The sequence below is a fragment of the Lotus japonicus genome, chromosome 2 (genome assembly GCF_012489685.1).
Source record: "Lotus japonicus ecotype B-129 chromosome 2, LjGifu_v1.2".
In the NCBI taxonomy this organism is placed as follows: Eukaryota; Viridiplantae; Streptophyta; class Magnoliopsida; order Fabales; family Fabaceae; genus Lotus; species Lotus japonicus.
The window spans coordinates 24,326,687-24,336,617 of NC_080042.1; the positions used below are offsets into that span (position 1 = coordinate 24,326,687).

At 40.8% G+C, this 9,931-nt stretch overlaps 1 long non-coding RNA gene across 1 annotated transcript; it reads left to right on the forward strand.

The window, feature by feature from the left end:
- The first annotated feature begins 2,948 nt into the window (after positions 1 to 2,948).
- On the forward strand, positions 2,949 to 5,093 carry LOC130735315 (uncharacterized). Its single transcript, XR_009018383.1, has 2 exons — positions 2,949 to 3,016; positions 4,524 to 5,093. It is a non-coding gene; the product is annotated as an uncharacterized LOC130735315 (long non-coding RNA).
- Positions 5,094 to 9,931: the final 4,838 nt, after the last annotated feature.

The window sequence follows — 9,931 nt, forward strand, 5'->3', positions numbered from 1 at the left end:
CACTAGCTTGATGTAGATTTGTTGTTGAACACTCTCCCCAAGTGTGTTGTCCATGAATTGTCTTGATGTTGAATGTATGCTTTCCACCCACTTTACTGCAAAGCATAATCACAACCTCTCTTACAGATAACCCTACACCTAACAACATCATTCTTCTTAAAGCTTATTTGCCTCACATTCAGCACAGAGTGTTCCCTCACAGCTTCCTTAAACTGTTTCAATTATCTGAATTATGTAACACCCTCTAAATCCCGCGTAAATAATATAGCATACATCAGAGTAAAATGCATAACACAAAGGGTGTCACACTTATTTTCCCGAAACATAAATTAAAACACCTGTCATGTTCATAATAAATATGTAAATAAATTTCCAACTTTAATGTCATAACATCATATGCATAGCACAGCGGATTTATTTTTCAACTCCAAGATAAAACATAACCCAAAAAATAAATAAGAGAGTTCATAAAATAACTCTTAACATCAAGGTACAAAACTAAGCGTTTCACCGGTGTTACATAACAGAGCATGACTCCCCTAACTAAACCATAAATGAAAGACTAGCTCCTCCAACTAACCCTCGCGAGAAGCTTCACTATCCTCGGTACCAGAGCGATGTCGCATAGAACATCATTCCAACAGAAGGGTGAGAACTCATATCATATGGATAAGCATAACAATAAGTAATGCAAAAGCTTATAAAAATTATCCATAAATTTCTCATTCATAATTAAGAAAATATATCATGAAATTTAGTATAATCAATTAATTTTCAAAGTATGTCAACACTCCATAATCATAGCTCAGACAAAGCAAATATAAATATCACCAATTACCACAACAACAAAATTCTCCAAAGATAAGATATTGCAGTTATCATTGATTAACATCAACAACTCCCTACAGTAACATATATTACTCAAGTGTGACTCTGTGCAAATGTCTTTGGTACCAAAGTTGTTATCCTTAGCGGTGTTACCGCGTCCACTCCAGACAGATAACCATAAATAAAGCCCTCGCTCTAGGCTTCAAAACCACTCCAGTTTTAGGACAAGTCACTAGCCTCCACGAGAACTAGCAAACATTGCATCTTGACAACTATGCAGTGTATTGTGCAAAACTCAACTAACATATGCATATATAGACCATCTCCAAGTCTTAATTATTTTAGCATATTAATCACCAGCTCAACAATTCACAATCATCTCAAATTTTACGAAACACACACTTACATGTTATCAATCACACAACTTGCAATCACAATAACTTAACAACTTAACACATAATGTAAGGCCCAAGTTTTAACGCTTTGGATAAGTGAATAAAATAAAAAAGTTATTTGATTAAGATAAATTTGGGAAGGAAAGAGGTTCAGGAAAAGTCCAAGAATGTATCGAAAAACCGAAAGAGTTATAGCACGACTAACATACGCTTAATCCTAGGTCAAAGGTATTAGTGAATAGTTAATTTACGTTTTAGGACACGATGGAAACTAATTCCAAAAATCCTCAGAGAAATGTTAGAACTTCTCTTTTCCGTCCTTAAACAACCATTTCGATGCGAAATCCTGGAAAGTACGAACGTCAAATTCCAATTCTCGGAAGTTTGCCGAAACGGAATCCCTGATAGTTCGAGAAAACCTAAGATCGACAGACGATGAAGACTTTTTCTATTCGGAGCTGCAAAAGAAGATTCCACCCGCGTTCTCCTATTTCTCTCGTCAATTCTGATCTTTCTTCAGAAGGAAGTTTTCTCATCCGACGATCACTGCAAAAAGTAGTTTTTCGGGATAAACCGACTTACACCGACTTATGCCGATCTTGGATCTTCTGGTTTAATTCCAAGAATCCTATTTTGAGTTCTGGAATTCTGTCGCCAGAACCTATCTTAGAATTTACAGAGGAATGCACAGGAAAAATCGGAATCGCGAAATAATCATTTTCCCGCGTTTTCCATTTCCTATATATACTTTGAAAAATAGAAAAAAACAAAAAAAAACCATCACCTGCACCCATTTTGGCCGTGGCTTTCAAGGAGGAAGGAGGAGAAGAAGAGTTTTTCCGTTTCTTGCCCGTTTGCTTCACCGATCGTCACTAATCGAAGACCTCGAGGTAGGTAATCTATACTCTCCTTCGAATCGTCGTTTCTGTCCATTTCTCCTGCGACTTTCTGAGTTCAAAATTTTGAGGTTTTTGAAAAACTGTTCAAATCAGTTGATTTCAGCGTCTAAACTTCTTCCCTGCATGCTCCTGAGCGTGTTCTGCGGATTAGATTTTGTCAAATGTCGACGAAATGCCGCCGGAATCAATTTCTACCCTAAATACCCATTTTTCGGCAAAGTCGCAACCTTTACGCTCTAATCTATCGACTTGGCTTAGTGCTAGTAGGATTTGTCGTCATAAACGTCGTTGTGGACGTCCCCATCCAATTTGTTTTTCAAAAATTCAGTTTTGAAATTCTGAGCTAAAAATATTGACCAAAATACCCCTGCGACAGTTTTAACCCGATAATTTTTCTGAGAGTTTCCCTGGCCTAGATATCGCCTAAGAATACCTAGGAATTGATTTAGATCGAAGAAAAAGTTCGAAAACCCTATTTTCCATAGTGGCCGAAACCTATTTGCTTGGGTACCGTGTCCAAAAATAATATTTGGGTCTCTATGACCTGAGCCATTGCGTAGCTCTTTCAATTGTCGAAATTTTGGCGCCGGTTTCGTGTCATTCCGAGTTCTGTAGCTCGAGTTATGCACGTTTTAGCGAATAAAGTGTTTTTGCACAAAACTTGAATCGAGTCAAAACTCATCCATTCGGGGAAAGCCCTTTCATTCGTGCCTAAGTGTTGTACTCTGAAGTTTCTTGAGCTTTGTCTAACTCTAGTTAGTATTGTTTCGATTATGTCGACTTAATTTGATTGATTTCTGCTTTGTTTGCTCTAAGGTTCGTTTGTGGAAACCTTGGGCTTGACTGAACAAGCTTGTGAGCGAGACCTGCACCGCGAGACTAGAACAACTCGAGGTTAGGGCAACTTACTTACTAGCTATTTCCTTGTAGGCGTCGATCAATTCGACTGGGTTATTGTGTTGATATTGAATATTGCTTGGATATTGTTTATCGCTTTATGGAAAAATGTTTTCTGAGAGGCTTCGGCCGTTTGCTGGTTAATCTAGGATGTGTTGGAATATGCTGTTTATGCTTATTGATTGCGCTGATTTAGTTATGCTATTCCACTTATATCTGTGATACTGATGAGTGAGGATAACGGGCAAGTCATGCCGAATTTTATGAGATTTTTGAGAGAGTTCGAAAGGACGAACGGAGTTCGGACCTTGTTATGTTTTAATGGATCGAGACCTTCTCAAGGAATTGTTTGGGATTATGGGATCCCTGAAACTTATAGGAAGTATTATAAGATTAAAAGAAACCTATTTTCTCAAGGAAAACTCATAAGACATTAATCAATCTCTAAAACCATTGAACAATGGTAACAACCTTAGATAAGAGCTTGGAGCTTGAATATTAGTTTGAAAGATGAGAAGGGTCGCCGAGTCCAAGTTTAGAAGAAACTTACAAGTTTCCGAGTATGTTGATACTCTTTTGCTCGATGAGCAGTTTATTGTTTGGCTATCTAAAGTTTAGCCGGAAATTATAAGTTTCCAAGTACTTCGGTACTCTTCGCTCGATGAGCAGTTTATTGTTTGGCTATCTAAAGTTTAGCCGGGAACTATGAGTTCCAAGTTCATTCTTTCTTCTTTTGATTAATTCATTTTGTCGCATAATCGACATTATCTTCGGCTTAACGGGCGCGAATCCTTATGTTCAACCCGACGGGTTGGACCGATTCGGCAATAATCGTTTGACACGCGTGAATCCTTATATTCAATCCGAGGGATTGGATCGATTCGGCGGTAGTCACTCGGGCACGCGTGAATCCTTATATTCAATCCGATGGATTGGATCGATTCAGCCATCGCCATATAAACTTGCGTGAGTCCGTGAGTTCAATCCGAGGGATTGGACCGATTCAGCGATAATATTTCGACACGCGCGGATCCTTATATTCAATCCGAGGGATTGGATTGATTCGGCGATAGTCATTAGACGCGCGCAACGTCCGTATGTTCGACTCTAATGAGAGAACCGACTTGGCGTTGTCATTTACTGCGTGTGCGAGTCCTTGTGTTCGACCCAATGGGTTGGATCGACTTGACATGCCTATTTTTGGGATCAACGTTTGAATTGACATTGCATGCATACATGCGCCCAATATGGAATTGTTGAGATAATGCTTATTGTATTGTTGAGATATTATTCATTGAATTGTTATTAGAGCCTTGATAACATGCTAAGTATATACCTTAGGGTAGGCAATACAGAACATATAAATATATATATACAACATATATATATACATACCCCCTTATTCTTCACATGCTGTTTGTATTATCTACTATATTCCGTGAGTTGACCCTAGCGCCGTGGCTTTGTTTGTATGTTTGTGTTTGGGCGGTCGGCCTGCTGCCAGACGTTCAACAGATGATTCAAGAAGGTTCGTCGTTCGGGGAGGACCCGGAGCGAAATGACTACTACTGAGCCTTCGACGTGGACCCGGACTTCATGGAAGATCAGATGAGGGTCGAAGATAGTGGTGTAGGATATGGGTGGTTAGAGTTACTGATTTTGGTTGTCATGGTCATAGCTCTGATTCATCAGTTGTATTTTGGGGCAGGGTAGGTTCCCGACTATTAGCTTTTTGTGTGATTCTCTTCCATGAGGATCACAGGGAGTTTGTCGGGCGTAGGAAGTCTTTTGGAAGCCGTTTTGGGCTGACTTACTTTTCGGAGGACTGTATTTATAAAACTTATGACTCTATTTATGAGTCGCACTTGTTTGCCGTTGGGCAATACTTTTAGTTACTTGATGTTACTTTCCGTCACTTGAGGACACTCGTGACGATGTTTTTAGTTACAGCAAGGGTGTGCTTGTATTGTATATTAATCGCTGTTAATCGCGATTGGGATGAGACCTGATTTCGACAAGTCTTTTTATTTAAACAAAAGAAAAAAAAAAATACCTGCTTTTCCGCTTTATTTTATTCTTGAGTTACTAAAGTGACGCCACCGAAATCGGGGTGTTACATTGTGGTATCAGAGCTTGTCGAGTCTTTCGGGAGTCTTTGGGGAATAGGTCTTCTGTGCTAGGTTGTGTGACTCTGCAAAGAGTGAAAATTGATTGTCTGCCGAGCGATTTTTTGCTTAGAATTGATTGAAGTTAGTGCTTAATCATATTGTATAGTTATGTTAGATGCTATCTTATGATTAGTACTAACTGTTTGTTTAACTAAACAGAACATGGTGAACATGAACCAACTCGCTGGGGCAATGACTGCTATGGCCCAGGCAATGACAAATCAAACTGCGGAGAACGCTCAGTGGCGTGCTGACAAGGCTGAACGTGAGCGTCATAAGCGTGAGAGGGAGGTAGCCCTAGACCAGAATAGGGGGCTGACTGATTTCAGGCGACAGGATCCGCCCAAGTTCACGGGTGGGACTGACCCAGACAGAGCGGACCTATGGATCCAAGAGATTGAAAAGATTTTGGGGGTACTGCATACCGCCGAAGGGGCTAAGGTGGGCCTGGCAACTTATCTGCTGCTGGGCGATGCTGAGTACTGGTGGAGGGGTACCAGAGGAATGATGGAAGCAAATAATGTGGAAGTGAACTGGGCTTCATTTCGTGCTGCTTTTCTGGAGAAGTATTTTCCAGATAGTGCTCGTGACGAGCGTGAGGCACAGTTTCTGACTCTTCGTCAGGGTAGCATGTCCATTCCGGAATATGCTGCTAAGCTGGAATCGTTGGCCAAACACTTTCGATTCTTCCGCAATGGGGTTGATGAACCCTACATGTGCAAACGCTTTGTGAATGGGCTGAGGCCTGACATTGAGGACTCAGTGAAACCGTTGGGAATCATGCGCTTCCAGTCCTTGGTTGAGAAAGCCACAGAAGTGGAGTTAATGAAGAACAAGAGGTTGAATCGTGCTGGAACTGGAGGACCAGTAAGGTCAGGTCCTCAGAACTATAAAGGAAGAGGTAAATTCCAACAGAAGAAGCCGTATCAACGCCCTTTGAGGGAAGGTTTTACCTCGGGGCAGTATAAGCCCATAAATGCTACCGGAGGAACAGGAAACAAGACTTCGGGCCAAGGAGTAACGTGTTACAGGTGCAAGAAGGTGGGGCACTACTCTAACAAGTGTCCAGACGGGGGACCTCTATGTTTCAATTGCAACCGTCCGGGGCATCAAGCCAAGGATTGCAATGTAACCAGGGTTGAGCCATCTGTGCCTACGGTGAGAGGAAGACATCCTGCTGCACGGGGAGGAGTCTATGTCTCGTGCGGCGAGGGAGCTGGTAGACTAGTCAGAGGAGAGCACACGAACGATGGTAACCTTCTAACTATTCCTTCTCATTCTAGGATAACATGCTTTATTACTCTCGTAGAACGTGCAACACACCTAACTTGCCTTTACTGTCAAGCTTTGACTTTATAGTTATTACGCCTAATAATACTTTATTTGACCGTTGCTCGTGTTTAAACTATAGAAGTTACACGAGGTTTAGAATAACACGTTAAGCCTAGAAAGTAGTCTTGCACCGATGCGTTTAACAAAGGAGCTAGAAGTTGAAGAATGAATCTCCGAGAGATTCCGTATGGATAGTATACGTATGGTGTCGAGAGTGTGTAGTTCCGTAGCGGCATCATTGAGGATTTAATATCAGGGTAATTGTGACTACTGGATGATAGGAACTCATTGACTGTTCCAGTGGGTTTTTCTAAATCTTCACCTTCGATGTATTAGGCCTGATCAACTTAATATTGAGGGGGTGATATTCGGAATCAGAACTGGCAATGGACTTTGATAGATGGATTGGTAAGGTTGATTTGATTGGATCGAGGATTAGTTGAGTTGGGAGGTAAAGTTCGTGTGAAGTATTTGTTTGCTTGCGAAGGAGTTATAGTTTTAAGAAAAGGATATTCATTTAAGAAGTATTGAAGAATTAAAGGACATTTGAGGTCCAAACTTGGTGAAAGTTTAGGTTTAAGTCTATAATTCTTGCCTTAAGTGTTTAGGACTCAAAGTTTGTCAGGTCTTGAAACGAGAGACTAAGTATCGGATTGATTGGAGGACGATCTAGTTACAGAAATAAAGAGTTAGTATTAAGATGAATACTTGAGGTTGTTATATGTGGACAAATTTCTTAGAGTCTAAGAGTGAATGGGACTTTGTTATGAAGTCCGATGTTGCATGCTGGGGTTAGCAAGTGATTTTCACTAAGTTGAATGAGGGTCTTAGGGTTAAGATTGACCTTGGGAGGTGAAAATCATGTACGAATAAGATATTTAGTGGTGTTAGCATTAACGATTGTAGTTAAACCTCAGAATGTTGAGGGATCGGATGATAAAATGACTAGTTAAGTTTCCCGAGGTACAGTTATGATTTGATCTTCTAGGGAATAAGTTCGGATTTGGGGGAAGTGTTAAGGATTTTAGGTAATTGTAAAGTGGGTTGTGAATAAGTGAAGGTTGGTTTTATGGTTCGGGTAAGGGAAGTCTCGAAAAAGGGGAGATGACAATGATGGATTGTAAGATATTGATATGATGATTAGCTTATAAGTTGTTGATGAACGGATGTTAAAAGGGATTGGGTCTAGCGATGCACAAGGTATCAAGACTCGAGTCGAGTTTTAATTTGAATGATGACTAAGTAGAAGATTGATTTCATGGTGCGAATGAGGATAGTTACGAAGTTGGAATCGACGTTAATGGACTAGTAGATTCCAAGGGAATAGTTCGTCTATGAGTTATAGAGCGATCGAGTTAAGTTTTGAATCATGAGTGGAGGTCACAAAAGCAAGTTGAGCATTCACCCTGGAAGGAAAAAGATGTATCAGGACTTGAAGGTGAATTTTTGGTGGCCAGGGATGAAGAGACAAGTGGCAGGATATGTAGCTGCATGTTTAATCTGTCAGAAGGCGAAGGTGGAACATCAGAAATCTTCAGGTATGCTACAGAGCTTGGATGTACCTCAATGGAAATGGGATAGCATATCGATGGATTTTGTCGTGGCGTTGCCAAGAACTCAAAAAGGATATGATTCGATTTGGGTAGTCGTGGATCGATTGACTAAGTCGGCTCATTTCATACCTGTGAGGACCACGTACAACGTGGAGAAGCTATCAGAGATATATATAGCTGAGATTGTGCGACTTCATGGAGTGCCAATAAGTATCGTTTCCGATAGAGACCCGAAGTTTACTTCACATTTGTGGGGAGCTATTCATAATGCTTTGGGAACGAGGCTGAGATTAAGTTCTGCTTATCATCCACAGACTGATGGGCAAACTGAGAGAGAACTATCCAATCATTGGAGGATTTGCTACGAGCTCGCGTGTTAGGCAACAAGGGCAGTTGGGATACCCTAATGCCACTGATTGAGTTCACATACAACAACAGTTTTCATACGACTATAGGCATGGCACCGTATGAGGCATTGTATGGCCGCAAGTGTAGAACACCTTTATGTTGGTATCAAGATGGAGAGAATTTGTTAGTAGGACCGGAACTTCTGCAACAGACAACTGAGAAGATTAAACAGATCAGGGAAAAGATGAAGGCTTCTCAGAGTAGACAGAAGAGCTATGCAGATCAAAGGCGCAGAACCCTGGAATTCGAAGAAGGAGATCATGTGTTTCTGCGAGTTACCCAGACTACAGGAGTTGGTCGAGCAATCAAGTCAAGAAAGCTGACGCCAAAGTTCATTGGACCTTATCAGATTACTCGTCGTGTAGGACCGGTAGCTTATCAGATCGCATTACCGCCTTTTCTATCAAACGTTCACGATGTATTCCATGTGTCACAACTGCGGAAGTATATTGCTGATCCGACGCACGTCATCGAGCTGGATGACATTGAGTTGAAGGATAACTTGTCTTTCGAGACACCGCCAATCAGCATTGGTGACACAAGGGTAAAGCAGTTGAGGGGTAAAGAGATCGAGTTAGTGAAGGTTATTTGGAACAAGGACACCGGCGATGCAACGTGGGAGCTGAAGGAAAAGATCAAGGAACAGTATCCAGAACTTTTTACTGACCCTTAAGTTTCGAGGTCGAAACTTTCTTTTTGGAGGGTAGTAATGTAAGGCCCAAGTTTTAACGCTTTGGATAAGTGAATAAAATAAAAAAGTTATTTGATTAAGATAAATTTGGGAAGGAAAGAGGTTCAGGAAAAGTCCAAGAATGTATCGAAAAACCGAAAGAGTTATAGCACGACTAACATACGCTTAATCCTAGGTCAAAGGTATTAGTGAATAGTTAATTTACGTTTTAGGACACGATGGAAACTAATTCCAAAAATCCTCAGAGAAATGTTAGAACTTCTCTTTTCCGTCCTTAAACAACCATTTCGATGCGAAATCCTGGAAAGTACGAACGTCAAATTCCAATTCTCGGAAGTTTGCCGAAACGGAATCCCTGATAGTTCGAGAAAACCTAAGATCGACAGACGATGAAGACTTTTTCTATTCGGAGCTGCAAAAGAAGATTCCACCCGCGTTCTCCTATTTCTCTCGTCAATTCTGATCTTTCTTCAGAAGGAAGTTTTCTCATCCGACGATCACTGCAAAAAGTAGTTTTTCGGGATAAACCGACTTACACCGACTTATGCCGATCTTGGATCTTCTGGTTTAATTCCAAGAATCCTATTTTGAGTTCTGGAATTCTGTCGCCAGAACCTATCTTAGAATTTACAGAGGAATGCACAGGAAAAATCGGAATCGCGAAATAATCATTTTCCCGCGTTTTCCATTTCCTATATATACTTTGAAAAATAGAAAAAAAACAAAAAAAAACCATCACCTGCACCCATTTTGGCCGTGG